We start from the raw sequence: 21,331 nt of genomic DNA, 5'->3' as shown, positions 1-21,331 counted from the left end.
GGCACTTCGTAATCAAGTAAGCTTTCAAACATTGATAACTCAGCTATTAAATCTATAGTTCAACTAAGTATACTCAACTATAGGCATACATGAAATATTGAAAACTTATCAGAACTCCCGAGTCGCAATGTAATAAAAAAAAATAATTTTATATCCACAAAATATTCACTGAGTATATGAGAGAATCACTTCAGCCTTTTTTAAATCCTTTTTTCAACACGGACCATAGATTCAACGCTTCATGCTTTGTTAATGTGATTCAACCGGTAGCTTCCCACAGGAAGTAGATTTTCAATGACAATTTCTATGGCTGTTGGCAATGTTTATTCGGGAAAGCGTTGTGATGCCGGCAAGGTTGAATTTTCAGTCAACTGATGAACAGGAAATAAAGGCAGTGCCACTGTTAGGGTCGGTGCATTCAATGAATAAACTCCACTGTCAAAATCAGTGGCATCTGGCGTAAGAAGGAAACTATACAAATCAAATTACGTTCATTATAAATCCACGCACAGCTCTTTCTGCTACATTCTCTCTTTCTTTCTCTCCCACACACATATATTTATATATAGGCACACTTTTAACTACAATAACTTTTAAAAAAAGAGTTATGGCTCTCATTTACATATGGAATCATACAATTAAAAATCACTAATTAATTTACTGCTATCCTGCTTAGGAAAAGTGATAAACGTGTAGACATTTAAATAATAAAATTTAAATTATGGCCTACATTTGAGATAGACCATGGAAAATGAAATGAAATTTTTGAGTTTTACGTCCCACGGTTATGCCGGTTAGGCTAAAGGAGACGGTGATTATGAGTGATGAATGAAATGGTGGAATGAAGAAAGTGGGAGGAAACGGGAGAACCCCGAGAAAACCCACGCACACGGTGTTTGTCCACCACAAAGTTCCCTTGGCGGAGGCTGGGATCGAACCCGGGACCCCAAGCACCAGAGGTGAACGCTATACCACTGAGCCACCGCGGCCCCGAGATAGACCATGGAGGCCTGACGTCCATGGGCGGTATGGGGTAAGGCTCATACTAGATTTCGCACATACTGAAAGTGATGTCGTACGCATTACACTTCGACACCTTTGTTTACCAGATACCTATTCTACAGTGACTAAGTAAACCTCTGAGCTGCATTGGAATGAATAAATTCAATCCCTTCTCGGAGTAGAACTTAAATTTTTAGGGTTGCCAACGAGACAAGGGAGAGAGAGAAGCAGATAAACTTTCAGAGACATCATATTTGCCTTCCATACTAGCGCGCACGGGGTCCCCTGTTCAATTCCCGGTGAGACAGTTTAAAATTTGAACGCACTACGGTGGTTCGAATTCTATAGGTGCATGTCTCATAAATCCTTGGTGTTCAAAGGGACGCTAACTACTACCCAACCAATCAAGATACCACTTTAACGTCATCTTTCCAAGACGAAATATAGAACTCCTTTCTCATAGGAAACCGTACGATCCTCCTGGTAGTAGCTAGATGATGTACAGTCCGCAGCAAAAAACCTGCAACATGAACATGTGAGTTTATTGTGAAACGACGAAGTATTTTGCTCCAAAAATAAGTGTGCAGGAGAGGACGCCGAGGTTTCTCCTGGCGTGATTTGTGTTACTTAGACGTATGTTGATTCCCTGCGCTGTTAGGCGTAGTTTCACAATAAACTTACATGCTCATGTTGCAGGTTTTTTGTTGCGGACTGTACCGACTATATCAACAGCTTTGGGTCAAATGCATAGTATTCTAAAATAGAGTGAGCATTCCAATTTCTATAAACAGGAGTATCCATCTTCAAGTGTAATGGTAATGTTTGGATGAAATCAAATATTGATAATGTTACATTAGAATATGTTCATATTGGTCACGGCATATTCCACAAAAACTTGTTCCAGTTATACACGAAACTAATTTAGAAAAATAGTATCTATCTAACGAAGTCTCCTTCTAAGTCTCCACTGCGCGTTTACAAACTGAATGTAAAGTTTCATAACTACATAAAATCCTACACGAGAAAAAAAATCTTTGAATCTGTGTAATTCATATTACATAATTAAAAAAAAAAGAAAAAAGAATCAGTTTCCCGAGAGGAATAAAGGTTTAAGACCATATTTCAGACTAATCCTAAAGACTCGAGGAAGATTATGATTAATAAACTATCGATTAAGCAGCTAGGGACGATATTTTAAAATGTTGCATGTACATAATCGTTATAAAGACGTTGCAAGACGATATAAAAACGCACATCAATATCATTGTGTTACTTACACAATAAATAGCTCTTATGTCTTGATAGATCTTAGGCTTAAACAGATAACGTTCATCGGAGAGAACGTTATTTGAGAAAGATACAAAATGAAACAAGATTTGTATTAACGATAATACTCGACACTCAATTATCGGTATTGGGAAACATAATGGACACGGTTGGAGATCATGTGGTTCGGGTTCCCCATTAACCTACAGGTTCACGTCTCATATACCCCCGCTGCTGAGCATGGGGATAGCTTATATAATAAGGCAATCAAATCTAGAGACGTTGTACGAAATATTTTCGTTGTTCACAAAGGAAGTGCTTATATTTGTACTAGTGAATAAAATTCAAATAAAATTACGCAAGGCTTGAGACGCTTAAAATATTAAAATATCCAAATTATTGCAATTTACTCTAGACAAATTGCTTATAGGAATTATTTTAATAACTTTGATAGTTTTCCTTTTAGTACTGAGACATACAAAAGAGTAAAAAGGAATAAAGATGAGGAAATCTTGTCAAGTGGAAATCCTGGATTTATACAATTCACTTCAGTGACGTTTCAAGTACGCAAATCACCAAATTTTAAAAAGTTGACTGATAATATGTATTTTTCCTAGCTCTCCCTTTCAAAACATGTTCATCTCCAATGAGTAAGCAAATTTAACACAGGCGAATTACTATGAACACGTAGAGAGGAAGAACCGGAACAATGCCATCAATGTTTGTATAATTTCTATCTGAAACCAACAAATCCACATCAGCAGTTAATAGCTTTTATATTGTCAGAAGGATACGAAATAAAGTAAGTAGGAAACGCGTTTTCTAAACACCTACATGTTACCACTAGAAAATTAAAACATTTTCATCTTTCAGGAACATTAAACATCGAGGAAATGAAGAAAAAAACTTTCTTTTAAATATCCTAGCTCTATGATATTTGCCCCAGTGAATGTTTTTGCCAATATATCTCCGGACTATCTCTGTAAATTAATTCCGGATTTATTTTTAATTCCATATAGATTCTATAGACAACAAAACCAAAGTAAGTTATAAATCAAGTGAAGAATTTACATAAACGATCAGCTATCTGATTCATCTATACAATTAGAGAGTAAACACACATTGAAACTTTAGTTAATTTTGTGTGTGACACAAATTAATTTTCAATGTTTCTACACGTGTGATACTTTCACATGTGGTCTTGTGCTTCCGGTTAATTCTTCACCTAAACACGTGCACTAGTCGAGGTTTTCAACGAGAACACGCCAACACAGAAATGCAGTAATGTAATAACACACCACAACTATCAGGCGTACTTAAGCAGTGTAAGATTTGTTACATTTAAGCGTAACGTTACGTTAATTCCTTACGAATAATGTTTAATTATGTTTTATTCTGTAAGGTTTACTTGATCAATCTTTGAACAGTCTTACTGATGATACTCTAAATAATTGTACTCCATTTATTCAAGTTGTATCATCAATATGTGAAAAATAAAGAGTTAATTGAAATAAATAACTGCACAATTTCTCCCCTAAAATCTGCATGTACGTAAATTTCATTAGTCAGTACAGGTTTAGCGTGTGTCATCAATTACAACGCTTGTTATCTAATTATATTTGAAGTAAGTAAGTTGGAACATACTTTTTAAAACACGGTATCTTTTAGTTTCCAAATACAATTTATATTTAATAATAATAATAATAATAATAATAATAATAATAATAATAATAATAATAAGTCCTATTTCTCTGAACGAGAACGTAATGGAAATAAGCACCCCCCCCCCCAAAAAAAAAGAATAATGCAGTCTAATGAAATGAAATATCTTGTTATGGCATTCAAACTGAAGGACGTCGATGATAAATGTAAAAAGAGAAAAGTTATAACGTGGGAGACAAGGGTTTATGCCAAAAGACAATGTAAGCACGAAGCGGCAATACAATTGCTGAAATGATTAAGGAAAAGTACTCCGAGAAATCTCTCCTCCCCATAGGCACACAAGCTGTGTTTGTAGGTTGGTTCGAGGTTAGTACCCCTTTCAGCAGTAATTATGTAAGACGTGGACGCAGTTTAACGTGGGATCCGAACAACATGAACTTCCACGGTATTTGAATCCGGGCCTTCCAAACCAAAGGCGCGTACGCTAACCACATAGCTACAACAAAGCTCACACTGCGTTTACATACCGAAAAAGGCATTTGGTGATACAGGACTTGAACTCGTTTAATAATTTAACTTTAGAGGTAAGCGTTCTAAGCAATACATATAAGTTTCATCAATGATAAAGTAACTCCGTGAAAAATAAGAACACCGTAAGAAAATTAATTTTCACATACCAAGCAAGTACCGTTGTGTCAGTATTCTATTTTTCTTTCGAATATATAAACTAGCAAAGTTCAACGTGAAGTGACTATAATTGTATACATTTCTTCTAGAAGAGGCGGAAAGTAAGCAAAATACTATTGAACAAAAATGGGATTGATTTGCTACATGCATTAGGAAGGTTTCTTTCACTTGCACAAAATTGTTTACAATTTTTACAATATGATGTATGCATTTCACTACTTTTTGGTTTTACAATCGAAAAACCCCAAACCTCGGACTCAAACACCACTAAAAAAACAACTAGCATTGTGTTTACATTATAACTTATATGCATTGATGCAAGTTGTGTGTCTATAAAAACACTAGGAAAAAACTATGAATCAACGGGTGCGATTTCCTTCATATATCGGAATCCCGATTTTGATGATGCAATAAAAGAAAAAACACTTTTCTATTATCTTGATTTTTCTCAGATACAGAGTAAAAAAAATACTGAAAAAGCTTAACTATTTTGACCTTGTATAGAAGTAATTACTATTTTAAATGATGTTAATTCTCGAGTTTATTGAATGAATAATAATTACTAAAACTTGGGGAAAATATACAGAATATAGAACATACAATAGTAGAGTTTCTTAAAAAAAAAAAAAAAAAAAAAAAAAGTAAACTTTACAAGACACGCTCCAACTGTGCATCGATAAGTAGGGCCCTTTTAAAAAGTATAGTATAGTAGGATAGGGTAGAGTACAGTAAGATATAAATAAGTAGGGTAGGGGTTAGGAACGGGTTAGCTTAAGGTTAAGTAAGTTTTGATCCATTTTCATAAAATTATTCGTGTGTAATTTCTCGTTTCTGAGTGAGTATACCTGCTGGAGCGGGCGTTGTAATCTCCCCCCCCCCCCAAATCGAGAAAGGTGATGTGAACCTGCAACCCAGCTCTTGGAGGCAAGAGAGTGTGGTGGATCTTGCTTGAATATCTATGCACCCGCCAAGTGCACTGGCTTGAAGCTCCAATCGTAATCTGGAACACGCGTTAATAGATCCCGTCCTTCATAACCTAGATGTTGCATAAAGACGCAAAACATGAAAACTAAAAAAAAGGAAAGTTAAAAAACGAAGGAAATAAGGAAAGTGTGTGAACAAATTCAAGTAACCGAACACACAATGAAGGTTTCAATATAGTCGAATAGTTCGCACGTGCTCCCTTGATCTGCGTAGGTTTGGATTCGGAGAGGTGCAGACTCTTTAATGCTATATTCGAGAATTGCAAACCTTAAATTTCATTTCACTGCTAGGAAGAAAAGTAACATATATGAGAGCGCAATAAATGGCCAGCTCAAGAAATATACACAGTATATGCATAGTTATACTTCTGTGGCTGAAGGACAACTGCAATTATTAACAGTCAACTTCAGATTAACTGAATGACCATGCATCACTTTCATCTCACTATAAAATGAAGTGTGGTAAATGGATATTCGCGCATCTTATCTTCCGGCACCATCAAACAATATCCTGTGCACGATGTTACTATTTATTTCTTAGCGATGACTTTCCTGTACCTTCACATTGACTGAATGACACTTATTACTTCTATATTCAACAACGCCGACACCTGGGAAGCATTTCACATGCAATAGTTGAACACATGTCGGACTTGGGGAGGGGGTTCACAAACACATGAATTACCACCAACCTGCCCTCGACTGCTGTTGAATGTCTGCCAACACCGTACACCAGCTCCCAACGACTTATCCGTAACTACTATCACCACCAACTGTTCGTTTCTTCTGTGAAGAACTGGGCTGCCTCGATGTTGGCTTCCCGCCTATACTACGTCATACTATATATCAGAGGAGGGAACATACACTCACAATTGCATGGAATCGCTACAAAAACAGAAAGTGGATGAGATGATACGGAACTTGTTCAAGGATTAGTGTTAATTGCTAACAGGCATCACATTACGTTATATGTAACAACTGTAAAGATAATTAAGCACGCATTTGACTGTTCTCAGAACTTCTTGTGTGTCGGACCAGCTTACGACTCTCATACACGTCAATTAGTTTATTTTCTTTCTTCTTACACTAATCTGGCATTTATTATCCTCTGTTGTCATAATTTCTTATTGTTAGCATTAACAGAAACAAGTTGCGAAATATTTTTTAAATGTTTTAAAATAAATTAATTACGATCTCAAATATTGCATTTTATCTAAAATTTTGCTGGCAAATTATTCGATATTCGAAGCGAATGCTGAAACCGTACACTGAATATAGAACTCCATTATTTCTCACATCATCAATATATCACTCTATAAGCAATGTAGTCATGTACCAGAGAAAAACACGTAATCTCTTCAACCTAGGTTAACATATTTCAATTGAAAATCTTTCAGTTTTACGTCCCACGATGATGCCGGCTAGGCTAAAGGAGACGGTGATGATGAGAAATGTATGAAATGGTGGAATGAAGAAAGTGAGGGGAAACGGGAGTACCCTGAGAAAACCCACGCACACGGCATTTGTCCACCACAAAGCTCACTTGACGTGAGCTGGGATCAAACCAAGAACCCCATTAACCAGAGGAGAACGCTCTATCACTGAGCCACCGCGGCCCCATATTTCAATTGAAACACTTTGGTTGAGAGAGAGATTTGGTTTCAGTGATAAGTGATAATTTTAAAATATCATTAAGCACTAGTATGGCTTTGTTAAGGTCATTTCCTCAATGGCTGGCAGCACTAATATGACACGAGATACTGCTTTTAGCATAAGTGGCTTTCTAAATTAAAATGAACCTAGCTGAATGTGCACCAGGAAACAGATAAGATTTCTTCACGAACTACAGCACCATAGGGTACAGTCTATTTTGAATCATAATTGCATTGAAATAGAAACAAACCTTGGCCACGTAAGCATATTTATTTAAGCATATCCTTTATTGTAAGTTTTAGGCACATTTTGCACCTACGTTGTGGAAGAGGCATTCAGTTTCGACAGTTGGAGTCATAAAATGAAGTAAGCAAAATGCCAAAAATCTCAAATTATAGCCATATGTTGCTCCTTTTTCTTTTCATATCTCGATATCTCTATTAGTTGGAAACATAAGACTCAACTATCTATACTCTTCATGAACAAGACTGAATTGTAGGAATTCTTAAGCTAATATTAATTAATCACTGTGTGCAATAATGCAACATTGTTTATTTGACATTAAGACAAACGAGAACGTTATACCATTCTCTCTTGACCACTAACATTATAGGAGAATCTCTCTTTCTATGAACTATCTCCGAAACTAAGGGCAGAGCAGAGTGCTCACATCTGGTGCGTTTGTCCCTGGTTCGATCCCAAACCACATCAGTTTGTGGTGGATAACATTGTGTTCGTGGGTATTCTCGAGGTTCTTCCACATTCCCCCTCATTATCATTCCACCAATGCTTTCACTGTGCATCCATTTACTTTAGCTTAAAGTATAAAGCATGGGATGTTAAATTAAATGATTTAATTTTTCAACTCTGCACTGCTCTCTATTATTATCATCTTTTCTGTGTGCTCTTGCAGAAAAGATCTGGTCACTGACTCTAACATAACTTGCTGCGTTATTGAGCCAATAGAGCAGAGGTACAATAAGACGTTCTTTTCTTTTACTATTCAGAGGGATACCATTTAAAAATATGTCCTACCATAACTCCCGTAAATATATATATTAAATTTTAATGCCAATAATCGCTATTGCTTAAAATTAGAATCGCTCAGGGATGTGGGGGTGAATTTACTACCATTTAAGAAGAAATGTTCCACGAGACGGTTGGCACTCCCCTAGACAAGGATGGAATTACAGCACATATGTTTAAGGCACTACTGTACTGACAGCACTTAGCCACATTTCTTTCATCAGTCACCTCGTGGCTAAGTGGTTAGTGTACGCACATCTAGCGTGGGACACCTGGGTTCGATTACAGGCGGTAGCCCATGTGGTTCGTTTCCCACGTCAAGCGAAATTTCAACTTTCTGGGGCAGAGTATAGTCCTTTTAAAGTTATCTTGTGGCTAAGCGGTTAGCATACATATCTTTGGCGCGGGAGATCCGGGTCCGATTCCCGAAGGGTGATCAGGTGATTCGGATCCAACGTTAAACTGTAGGCCCACGTCTTATATAGCCTCGCTGCTGAAAGGGACGCAAAACTCAACATCAAATCAATCAAAGTGACTATTGCAACCTGTATTTTAAGAAAATCATCGAGTCACGGCCAGATACTCGAATCAAAACCTGAAAAATAACTGTGACCGCGATAATTTTAATATAATGCGTTACTTATTTTCTTTGGTGATTGAAGCTATAATCGGTCAATAGTTAGAAGGTGAATTTGTTTGCCTTTCCCATATTTTATAATGTCCTCTGTATTTTTCAGGTAATACGTTGTGTATTTTTGGTTCAAGACTGACGATCGTTGATCTAGAACCAAAACTGCACGACGTATCACCTGAAAACTACACAGAGCAATGTTGAACTTTCGTCGCAAAAGCTTAAAACAATGATTTTTTTTTTAAATCCTTACACATTGTGAAGGATATTTCTTTGAGACTTACCAACTATCCCCAGTGCTTGGTGTTGAAATAGGTGAAGAATGAGGAGTGAAATTAATCCCGATTTAGAAAAAAAAATATATATAAAAAAACTTTCTACATTAGTTTTGTAAGAAAATAATATACTTTTATTAAATTTAGCGTGTGTTTTGCGTGAGACTTAAGACACTTATGTCGTTTGCGGTTAAAATTAGAGTCAAGTGGGTAAATTCATTATGAGAGTAGCCATAATGAAAGCATTTTAACGTGACTTCCCTAATTTTTACTTTCCTAATCTCTGAGTTTTACGTCCCACACTTATGCTGGGTAGGCTAAAGGAGACTGTGATGATGAGAGATGAATGATATGGTGGAATGAAGAAAGTGGGAGGAAATGGGAGGACCCTGAGAAAACCCACACACACAGTATTTGTCCACCACAAAGTTCACTTGGCGGGAGCAGGGTTTGAAACCGGGACCCCAAGCACCAGAGGTGAACGCTCTACCACTGAGCCACCGCGGCTCTTCGCTTAGTTTCGAGTAATCTCGCAAAACGTACAGCGAAGCTCCATATACACGCGTACAAAGTTCCATACTTGAACTAGTTTTTTTTTTTTTTTTTTTTTTTTTTTTTTTTAGTATGAAATATTAAGATTTTAAACAAAATGATGTTTCCTTGGAATACATTTAGATCAAACACATAACAAGCGATATATAACTCAATTTCGGTTCAAAATGGATTTGGCGGCTTTTGATACTTAGCCGCCTCAAATATTAAATTTACTATTCCATGTTGGTACTAGTTTAATAAGTGAGTAAACTACATAATTGCGAACATTTATCATTGATTTTTATAACAACTATTAACATATTTGCAGGAACCTTCAATACGATGCTGTGTGTGTGTATTCTATTTTAATTTTCTTTGCACGTTGATTGACATCTTGATCTCAGGAAGCGAAGTTTTTCTGTGACCTGCGTCTTATGAATTGTCTGCTCCATCTTATATTACATGAACTTATTTGCTACTGAAAGTAGGTTACCACATATCCTACGGCAACTTCCATTGATTGGAGTTTAACATCAGAGACTTATGAGACGATACATGTGGGTTAAATTGATTTCCGAACCACTACTCGAGTCTTCATCCGAGACATGCCCTCCATCAAAATCGAAACTTGGACCAGAAAATAGACATGGAACCCATTAATGGTCGCGTGGTCCCGGGCCCTATTCCCGGTAGGGACACTTACCGAAATTTCTCAAATTTTAGAGGAGAGTATTTATCTTAATCCGTACTGTTCTAATGAGAAAACAAGAATTTTAGGAATGATAACAGAAAAATGGATCAAAAGATTGCGATCTTGGCCAATAATTAGATGTTGGGTCAGGAGCTACAAAATTTTTGAACGGCCTCTAGATAAATCGAGTTTCCGTATATTTTACGGAATAAGTACATCAAACTAAGTGATAGTTTTGGTTTGGATACACTACATGCAGTTCTTCAGATATAAGACGTACAAGAAAACGTTTGGTTGAATGAAATATATTCGATTTTATGGATCAGCGGCCACAAAATCTTTGAATGGCCCCTAAATCGAGATTTCATATATATATATATATATATATATATATATATATATATATATATATATATATATATATATGTATGTATGTATGTATTTACGGAATAAGCAAACCATACTGAGCTAAGTGATAGTTTTGCTTTGGCTACAGTATATGTAGTTATCGAGATATAAGGCGTACAAGAAAATTTGTAATTGAATGAAAAACATCGGAATTTTTGGATCAGGGGCCATAAAAATTTTGGATGGCTCCTAAATCAAGATTTCGTATTTTTTTGCGGAATAAGCACATCATACTAAGTGCTAGTTTTGGTTTGGATGCACTATATGTAGTTCTTCAGATATAAGGAGTACAAGAAAATATTTGACTGAATGAAATATATTGGATTTTTTTGATGAGGGACCACAAAAATTTTGAATGGCCCCTAAATCGAGATTTCATATTTTTTTGCGGAATAAGCACATCATACTGAGTTAAGTGGTAGGTTTGGTTTGGCTACAGTATACGCAGTTCTCCACATATAAGGCTTACAAGAAAATTTCTGTCTGAAATATATTTGATCTTTTGATCCAATGAAGTTTATTCATTCTAGGCTAAGGCATCTAAACCTATTTCATATAGCAATCCCCTTTTATCACATTATCTTGCCAGCGACCTCCGTAAGTAATTTCCGGAATAATAAGTTATTTGATTACTGTTGCTTATGGGTTGTGAAGCCGACTGAAACCACACCAGGTTGTTTCATATTGGCCTTAATTTTTAATTGAATGTCGTTTTTGTTGTATTGGTATTTTTCGTATTTTAATATGCAGTATTTTAAATCAATTTCACTCTTTTCTTATTCCAATTGTTTCTTTAAACGTATTTTTTTATTTGTTTAAAATTTTTGGGAGCTCTGGTGGCTTAGTGATAGAGCAGTGACCTCTGGTGTATGGGATCCCTGGTTCGATCCCTGCTCGCGCCAAGTGAGCCTTATAGTGGACAAACATCGTGCTATAAGGTTTATTCGGAATTCCCCCTTTCCTTCCACTTTCTTCATTCCACTATTTCACTCATTCTCATCATAACCGTCTCCTTTAGCCTACACGGCATAACTATGAGACGTAAGACTGAAAGATTCCATTTTAAAATTTTGTTTAATTCTTTGCTGAATCTGACAACAAACATAAAAATACATCTATCAAAATAAGAACATCATACATATGCTTTTCACTTCCCTTCACAGCTCCTATGTATTCCTTTTGCGACCCTTTTAGGTGTCCCGATCCCCAGATCGAGAAACTCCGCTAAAGCAAAAATTTCTTTAATGGTAATTTCAATATATATTGTAAATGTGGTCCAGGATGGCTATTATAAAAATCATAAATTTCCGAATCAAATGTTTGGTTCTTTATATGGTATTGGGAATAAAAGACTCGATTTTGGGGTACAGTGTATACACTATATTAACGAAAACAATTGATACATATATATCTAGTAGAACAGACCACTGAAATGTGTGTGATAACAAGTGTAGTTCTTTTACGACATTTAGTATGACATTTACGGGAAAAGATAAGCTTCGGAAGGTCATAAGATCTTGAAATTCCATGTCTTGAACTACAACACGAAATTATGTAACACAGAAGATTGACTTCGAGTTCAAGCGTTCACAGGAAGAGAGAGTAGGGAATAAAAAAATGTGAGGGAAGTTGACGCAAGCCGTATTTTGTCCCGTCCAATTCCTATCCTCCATGCCGATGGAAGCACCCAAAGACGACAAGGGGGGGAGAGCAGCCGCCCTGTTTATTTCAGTCACTCCGCCCACAACTGCGGATAGTTACAGTTTCCCCCGTCTCCTCCTGTCACCCCTCTTATCATCTCTCTGGAACTCCAATTCCCTCCAATTAAACAGCCTCAATTTCCATTAAAGTTCATAGGGAGCGTAAACGAAATAGGGTTGCTGCTTTTTGAGATGGTCCGATGGTAAATTGACCTCCGTTTTCGTTAAAACAAAACAACATTTTCTAGCATCCAAAATGAAAAGCTTCCAACAAGGTTAGGTATTTCTCACGAGAAAATAACAACGGAACAGGATACAACAATCAAGAGTACTACAGATGCGATGTATGGTGGCGTCATCAATTCGAGATTCAAGGCTTTTTTTCGTTCTCACCAATAATTCTGGAACATAAGCCCATCACCTCCGGTGGAAGATGCTCGTACTTTGGAAATTCTTAGCACATATGAAGTGCGTGATGTTACGTAAGGGTGTATGAATTTTGAAGAAAATAATACAACATGCTGTAAACTTCAGTGGTGCATTTGTATAGAGTGCATGTGCAATTATTTATTTTCTTATGCATTTCTTCTCTTCGTACATAAGAAAAGCTACGTATTAGACACTGAAAAATGTCGAGTTAAGCTTATTTTCTAAAATTTCTCAATTTATATTGATCGGAGATAGAATGCGCTATTATATATTAGACAAAACCTAACATTTGTGAATGTATTCTTATATTTTGGTTGCTCATGGCGATGTGATGACACGGTACTATAAATATACCATGTGCATATTCGTATCTATGTGACACATGTTTGGTCAAAACAATATATTCAAAGCAGCAGGTATTTTTAAATACGATGCTGCATTTTCTAACGAGCTACTTCTTACACCAGAACGTGTGCGTTGTTATTATTGGAGCAAAGTTCCTCTTTACTCTATTTACTCGTTCGTTTATCCGGATACTCCTCCGAGATATCTGAACCGTCTTAACCAAATCTGACAGGCTGATTTGGATGCGCACGCTAAGTGTCGTAAGGGGTTGCATGTTTCGATCGGACATACCCTTGGGGAATAATCACCGAAAAGCGTAATATCCATAGACTTAACCTTGGAAAAACAATTGGCGCGCGAACTCTCATTGTAAACAAGGAAAAACAGAAGTTTCAGCATTAGAAATAGGACGAAGACTTTTTCGTTTAGTTCTGCGAATACAATTTTTCACAGCCATTATGCTTTTCGCTGATATGCCAAATTCAACTATTTGCACGTCGTGTTCGTTCACGAAAACGATTGATGCACTAAAAAATTCTATGAATAATCAATATCGGCCAATCGGTTCGCTCAAAATTTGCTATTATTACACACCTACTCTCATAATGTGCTTGTGATATTTAACTGAATATTACAGCAGCCAATATGTTTATGCAGATCTATTGAAAAAGAAAAAAAACTACGCCCAAAAAAGAATAAAATAAATATATACATAAATATAATAAATTGGTTAGATATACATAACACATGTGCCATCAATATACGTAACATGGAAACAAAAGCTCGAAGAGTAATTATTGGGGTGTAAAGCCAATATTATTGACTTGCAGTTTACATAATGCATGTAATATTGAGCTGCATAACATTTTGATTACTTTGGTTTCATAATTGCGATAACTAGTAACTCTACATATAACAACCATTCTAGGAAAATCTTTCAGGGAACAGATACTCTAATTCAGAAGAAACTTTTTGGAGCACTGTATATATATATATATATATATATATATATATATATATATATATATATATATATATATATATATATACGTCAAAAGAAAGACAGACTTAGAAAAAAAGGAAAATGATAGGATAAATTTCTTGTGATTGATATACAAGTACGTACGTACATACCTTCGCTAGTCTGAAACGTAGTCACGATGAACCTTCAGATTTTTCTGGTAGTGTGGCACGAGCTTCCGTACACCCTTTGTGTAAAAAAAAAAAAAAAAAAAAAAAAAAATGCAGCCTTAGATCGCAGCCAACGGCTTGCTCAATTTACTATCTTTGAGATGCTTCGATGCAAATTACTTGTTTAGGTGAAGAAAAAGAAACAAATAGCTTGAGGTAAGGTCGAGGCTGTAAGGGGGATGATTTAATAGTTTTCATCGAATTCTTTGAATTGTTTCCAGTACTAGCAGTTGTATCTGGGCGGGTGTTGTAAGAATTCTAGAGCGTAGCATCCCTCTCTGTCAATTTTGGATGGCATGTCACAGATTATTAAGTGTTTAGCAACACACATCTGTCATAATTTTTCGTCCTGATTTAATGATTACCACAAGAATCACAGGGCCTAATGCAGAGTCGTTTTGAAGTCTGATTAATGACCCACTACAGGTTTGACTAACAGATGCTTATCAAAAGTGTATTCAGAGTCTCTGATTAGGACGTAGTAGTTGACGAAGTTAATCACATGTGGCTAATTAATCTAGAGCAGAAGGTACCCTTTTAGCCATGGTTTAGCCTGTGCAACACATTTCGGATTTCATGTATTTTCATGTTTACAGTTTACGCATGCGCACATCTTCTTTGCCGTAGTTGCCACATTTATTTTTCTCACCCGATGCATTCATGTTATATTAGTTAATCATACGAAAATCAACTTTTAGTTGTATTCAAAGTAGACTCTGAATACCAAAAAGTACACATTCCTTAGTATAGAGCTAGCATGCCACTAACTAGTCCGTGTCTAGCCCTTCATTAACGAATTGTCTCTGAATACCACCCACAATTTTTTTTTTGTCCCAAAACACGGTTGCCATGATTTTGTGAACTGATTGTGTTTGTTTGAATTTCTTTACTTTAGCAGAACCAGAGTACTGTCATTGCATTAATTGCTGTTTCGACTTCCTAGTTGTGTGCGATATTTAGGTGTTTCATCCCTTGTCACTGTGTGAATAAATAATCATCCCCATCTTCCCCCATAGGGACAAAAAATCACGTGCAACTGTCATTCTTTGCTCTTTGTGAGCGTCTGTTAGCATTTTTGACACCCACCTCGCACATACTTTGTGATAACCCAGCTTGTCACCTACAATTCGATACACTATTTTTGGAGACACTACTGCAAACTCTTTGGCGAGTTCAGTAATTGTAAACAGGCGATTGAATCTCACTTGCTCGTTAATACGTTCCACTAGATTGTCAGTCTGAACATTAGAGCTTTCGCTGAGCTCATCGTCATGGACTTTTAAACGCCCTTCCCGAAACTCTCTACATCATTGCCTGACCTTCCCTTCAATCATTACAATTGGTCCATAAATGGCACATGAGTACCGATGGATATCAGCTGCATTATGTTATTTGGCGTTTAAAAATCGTGTGACATATCTCAGTTCACATTTCCTGGAGATTTTGTATTAGGGCATCCATTTTACCTTACTACTGTACATACAACTCCACTAGAACGATTTTATATCTGTCGCAAACACATAATACTGTGCATTCTCCTGCGCATGCTCAACTTTTAGTGCTGCCAACAAGTGGAAAAATATTGACTCTTTTGAGCAGGCGCCTCGTATATCTATCTATCTGTATATACACAGTACGTAACGAAAAGGTGCTGCAAAATTTCAGGGGTGGATTCCTTGTAGATAGACAAGTAAAAACGGTTCATACGACTATATGTCAAGAAATGCATCGTTACTGAGCTGGTGAACATGCACAAGCTCGTCCAATCCACCCTCCCAAAAACGACCGATTCAGGTAATTGCCCACATGAATCAGGAAGTGCGCTGGTGTTCCACCCTGCTGTATCACAACAGTGTCTTTGATACCATTTTCTTCCAGTTGAGGCACCAACCACTCATTAAGGATCTCCAGGTAAGAATTTCCATTAACATTGTCTTCGAAGAAGTAAGGGCCAAAAATGTGTGTTGCACGCATTGCAGCCCACACCATCACGTGTGGTGGGTTTCTCTCCATCTCTTTGTAAAACTGGGTTTTCCCTTACACCACATTACAACGTTCCGAGAAGACATACTCCGATGCATAGCACACTCGTCTGTAAAGAGGACTGCACCACGGGATCGTTTGGAAGGGAACGCCTTAAGGAGAGTTCTGCATGACTCTTTCCTCTCATCCATGTCGGCATCACTGAGTTCATTTGCATGCATTGGACGATAAACCTTCAATTTTAGATCTTCTTTCATGTGCCTCATCATGGTGGTCCGAGGAAAACCAAGCCCCGAAGACCTTTTACGTGTTGATTTTGAAGGCGACTGATACAATATTGCTTCCGCTTCGCGGCACGTTTCCACCCGTTTTATCGGTCGACCGCCTCGGGGAAGGTCTTTGACACTGCCCGTAGCAAATGCACGTTTTTCCCAACCCAACATTGCTGCTTTTCTTTGTGGGTAAATACGAAAGCGGTCTGTAAATTTTGCTTTAACATTTTCCATGGTGTCACCTCTGTAACGCCTTTCGGGAAGCCAAACCGCAACAACTAACCTTTATTCAGATTACTCCAACTTCACTGCAAATAACTGTTACAAAGCAGAAAACAGCAGAAAACAAATGAACATAGATAGCAATGTTACCAGACAGTGCCAAGCAATGTTACCAAAAACTATGGGTAAAACCTAAAGCCGTCAGAAAACACCAATTAGGATTACGCCCACTTCCGGACCACGCTGTACTATTCCCCGAAAAGTATTATTTTTTGATTGTGAAATATAATGCTTATATATCGACCACAATATTTTCCTCTTACATAGCAAAAAATAACGTGCTGAAACAACACAAAATGACTACCATTTTAGCGTGTTGTGTGACAATTGAACACCAAGCCTTTTTTTATTAAGGCTAGCTGATAGCTTGCCATATCTTAAAGGGGTACAGCCTCTTCCAGGAAAGAAAGTGAAAGATTAAGAGGAATGATAAAGTGTGGTTGGTCTAAGTGAGGTTAAGTTATTCAGTATTTATTTATTCTTTATTATTCATTATCTCATAGGGACATTATGATCTTTGCAATCATAATCATTCTGGAAGATGGGATGGGTACAAAATATAACATATAAATAAGATATTAAATGATAATATGAATTATAACAAAACATCAGTAATACCAGAAAGCGCAGATAAAGAGAAACGATTACGAAAAGGCTTAGAGATGGAAAGTGTAAGTTTCGAGTTAATAAAGCATAATGAAAAATAGAAAGTCTGAAATATAATAGGCATGAGGGATGGGATCAGGTGCAAAGCACGCCACAACACTTGGGACAAGTTAGTGAAACAAATGCGATTATCTTCTGCCTAGGGGCGACGCTAGGCTGATGAAGACAGTGGGAGTCATGTTAGTTAGAAAGGTAGTCACTGTGCGCTATATGATGGAAAAAGATCCGGGACATGATCATGTAAATGATAGCTCTCAAGCAGGGTAAGGTCCGGATGACGAGGGGGATGTGTGTAACAGCATAGTGTAAAGAGGTGTGACGGTGTGTGATAATAACGAAAGCAACATGGATGGAGTGCGAGGTAGCGCATAGTCTCAAGAAGAAGAGGCTGATGATTAGCATAACGTCCAGCAATAAACTCGAGACAGAGTGCTTCAAGGTGAAATTTGAAAATCGGGAAGATGATAGTGTATATATCACGAGTAGGGCTAGGAAGAGAAATGCGAAAGGCGATATGGAAAGCATGTAGTTCGAAAATGTTCGGTTGTTTATAGTAGGAAAGTGAAGCGGAAATCCACGCAGGAAGCCATAGATGAGTACTTGGAGGAAGGTTTTGTAACTATTCAGTACGAGACGTGAAGATAGTCCCCAAGTAGTGCAGCTGAGGCGTTTCAGCAGATTTAGTCTATTTGTGACTTTGATCTTGAGAGACTTTAGATGAGATTTTCAAGTAAGATGATGATCGAAAACTATTCCAAGATATGTTACCGTTTTAGAAGGTTGAATGGGGGTATCGTTAACTGTTAACGAAAGCAAAGATGGATTTCGATGAATTTTGGATCGTTGTCGTGGCGGTATGCAAATTATGCTTTGAGTTTTTCCAGCACTGATTGTCAGATTCCACTTGCGACAGAAGCGTGTGAAGCGATTAATGACTTCCTGAAGAGATATATTAATCTGTTGGATGGTTCGGCAGAGAGCAAGAAAAGCTGTATCGTCTGCATATTGAAACAGGTGCATATTGTGAGGCAAGTCTGGAAAATCGGCTACGAAAAGAATATAAAGCAGAGGCAATAAATCGGACCCTAGAGGTACACCACGCATGAGAAAAATAAGGTGAGAGAGTGTATCATTGATTGCTACATATGAGAAACGGCAGGTGAGAAAATGTTAGATGAGACGGATATATATGTAACAGGGAGTTTCAGCTCAGTAAGTTTATAGATTAGAGCTATATGCCAGACTTTATCAAAGGCTTTCTCTCGATCAAATAGAATGAGACAAGATGGGTGAACAGAGCTACAGTGGTTGATATGGAGTATAGTAAGACGAAGTAATTGGTCGTTTATAGAATACGAAGGTCGGAACCCAGCCTGATGAGTGGGGATTGTGTTTCGAAAAGCTAAGTATGGATGTACGCGTTTAACAATAATCCTTTCAAAGATCTTGCCGAAGGCTGATGTTAACTGTATTAGTTTGTAGGATGAAATATCAGACGGCGGTTTATTCAGCTTGGGAAACAAGAGTTTGGGAGATTTTTCAGTCTAGTGGATAAAAACCAGTGCGGAGTATGAAGATGGAGATCAATTAAAGAAGAGTGAGTAGCGATTGGTGACTATCTTTTACATGGCGACAGGTAATACCATCAAAACCTGGAGCAGCATTGCGTTTCTGCCGAACAACAGAAGTAATCTCCTCTACTGTAATGAGAGTGGTAAGTGCGTGAGCATTTAGTGTATGAGTATCAGCTGATTGCAGATGTGGAGATTGAGTATTAGGGTGTATCGAAAAAAACTTTTTTTCGAAATCCGGTTACGGCTAGTGCGGATTTTTGGCCAAATGCCATCAATAAAACGTATAAAAAATCTCAACTCGATCAGACAACTCCTTCTGCTGCCGAGTAGAGTCCAAATATTAGAAAAATCAACAAAAGATTCAATTTTCAACTGATTTTCCAAAAAATATTTTTTAAATATTTCCTATATTTTTCGGTCTTTTAAACTATTGAAATAGCATTGGAAAGGAGAAATAAATACATAAAACAAATTTATTACGGTTATTTCTGTACACCACAAGCATAAAAACCTAGTTAATTATTTGCAAAAATGCACTGATTTTCTGGCGTATCGTACAATTAAATTTTAATATAAAATTATTGAAGTCTCTTGAATAACGAAGAAAACACTTTAGTGCTAAATTCTAAGAGCAGTAATAGTATAAATAATTTGCTCCCAATGCCGTATGCATCTGCTTGTCACACTAGATCACCTGCCGCCCACCTCTCCCCGAACGCCTCTTCTCTTGTACTTGCCCAGCTGAAAGGATCGGTCTTATCAGTCGCCAGTAGTCAACCAGCTGTGTCGAACGTGATTGTTGCTGCTTGAATTATTTATTAGTGCTGTAGGAAATTTTAACTAAATAATTTTTTTTCGTGTGAAGTGCAGTATGTAGAAGTGAGAACAGTGTTTTAGTTGTGTTAAGTACTTTTTATTAGGAAGAGAGTGACAGATACGCTGACGTTATGGCATCGACAAGTTTGTTACGGTCTGACGTTAGGAATAGCATTATTGGGACACCCAAGGAATTGGGTAGAACACAGCTACCAACCGTTGAAATGTATTGAGACAATACCTATGGGAGCAAGAAGAAAAATGAGAATTTTGGGATCCCGGAAAGAGCCTTCAACAAAGGGTTTATCTTCTATCGTCGCCAGGAAGATTGTAGAAAATTGAGATTACGCCTCAATCTTGTGGTTCTTTGATCTAGAAGAAAAGGCGCCTCTAGCACTGGTACTTTCCTTCCTTTTTCGCAGTTGCAGGCAAGAGGATCGGAAAACTTACAAAATGCTATATCAAATGAATTATTTTTGGCAGATTGTTGAAAATCAGCAATTCGTTTAGACAATATTATGGTACTTCAATATCATTGCAACAATCCTTCTGACACTGAAAATTGCTTCGCCGCTGATTGAGGCGTAATCTCAATTTTCTACAATCTTCCTGGCGACGATAGAAGATAAACCCTTTGATGAAGGCTCTTTCCGGGATCCCGAAATTCTCAATTTTTCTTCTCGTTCCCATAAGTATTGTCTCAATACATTTCAACGGTTGGTAGCTGTGTTCTACCCAATTCCTTGGGTGTCCCAATAATGCTATTCCTAACGTCAGACCGTAACAAACTTGTCGATGCCATAACGTCAGCGTATCTGTCACTCTCTTCCTAATAACAAGTACGTAACACAACTGAAACACTGTTCTCACTTCTACATACTGCACTCCACACGTAAACAAATTATTTAGTTAAAATTTCCTACAGCACTAATAAATAACTCAAGCAGCGACAATCACGTTCGACACAGCTGGTTGACTACTGGCGACTGATAAAACCGATCCTTTCAGCTGGGCAAGTACAAGAGAAGAGGCGTTCGGGGAGAGGTGGGCGGCAGGTGATCTAGTGTGATAAGCAGATGCATACGGCATTGGGAGCAAATTATTTATACTATTACTGCTCTTAGAATTTAGCACTAAAGTGTTTTCTTCGTTATTCAAGAGACTTCAATAATTTTATATTAAAATTTAATTGTACGATACGCCAGAAAATCAGTGCATTTTTACAAATAATTAACTAGGTTTTTATGCTTGTGGT

The 21,331-nt window shown here is 37.2% G+C and overlaps 1 protein-coding gene and 1 non-coding gene across 4 annotated transcripts in view; one reads left to right on the top strand and one right to left on the bottom strand.

Annotated features, from left to right (window-relative positions):
* The window catches only part of LOC145688308 (excitatory amino acid transporter 3-like), an 885,785-nt gene that overhangs the window by 347,776 nt on the left and 516,678 nt on the right, over positions 1-21,331 (bottom strand). The window contains exon 1 of one of the 3 annotated variants that reach the window (XM_081762343.1): positions 6,293-6,449. The exons of 1 other annotated variant lie outside the window; for it this stretch is intronic. The gene's annotated coding sequence lies outside the window, so the exon portion shown is untranslated. Of the gene's footprint in view, positions 1-6,158; positions 6,181-6,292; positions 6,450-21,331 lie in introns of those variants that run through there. One more of the 3 variants, XM_081762345.1, reaches the window with a different exon arrangement.
* On the top strand, positions 8,398-8,497 carry LOC145688756 (U6atac minor spliceosomal RNA). The gene has a single exon (XR_014131985.1). It is a non-coding gene; the product is annotated as a U6atac minor spliceosomal RNA (small nuclear RNA).

Source organism: Thermobia domestica, chromosome 6, assembly GCF_964235325.1.
Source record: "Thermobia domestica chromosome 6, izTheDome1.hap1.1, whole genome shotgun sequence".
In the NCBI taxonomy this organism is placed as follows: domain Eukaryota; kingdom Metazoa; phylum Arthropoda; class Insecta; order Zygentoma; family Lepismatidae; genus Thermobia; species Thermobia domestica.
This window is presented reverse-complemented; position numbering and strand designations above follow the sequence as displayed.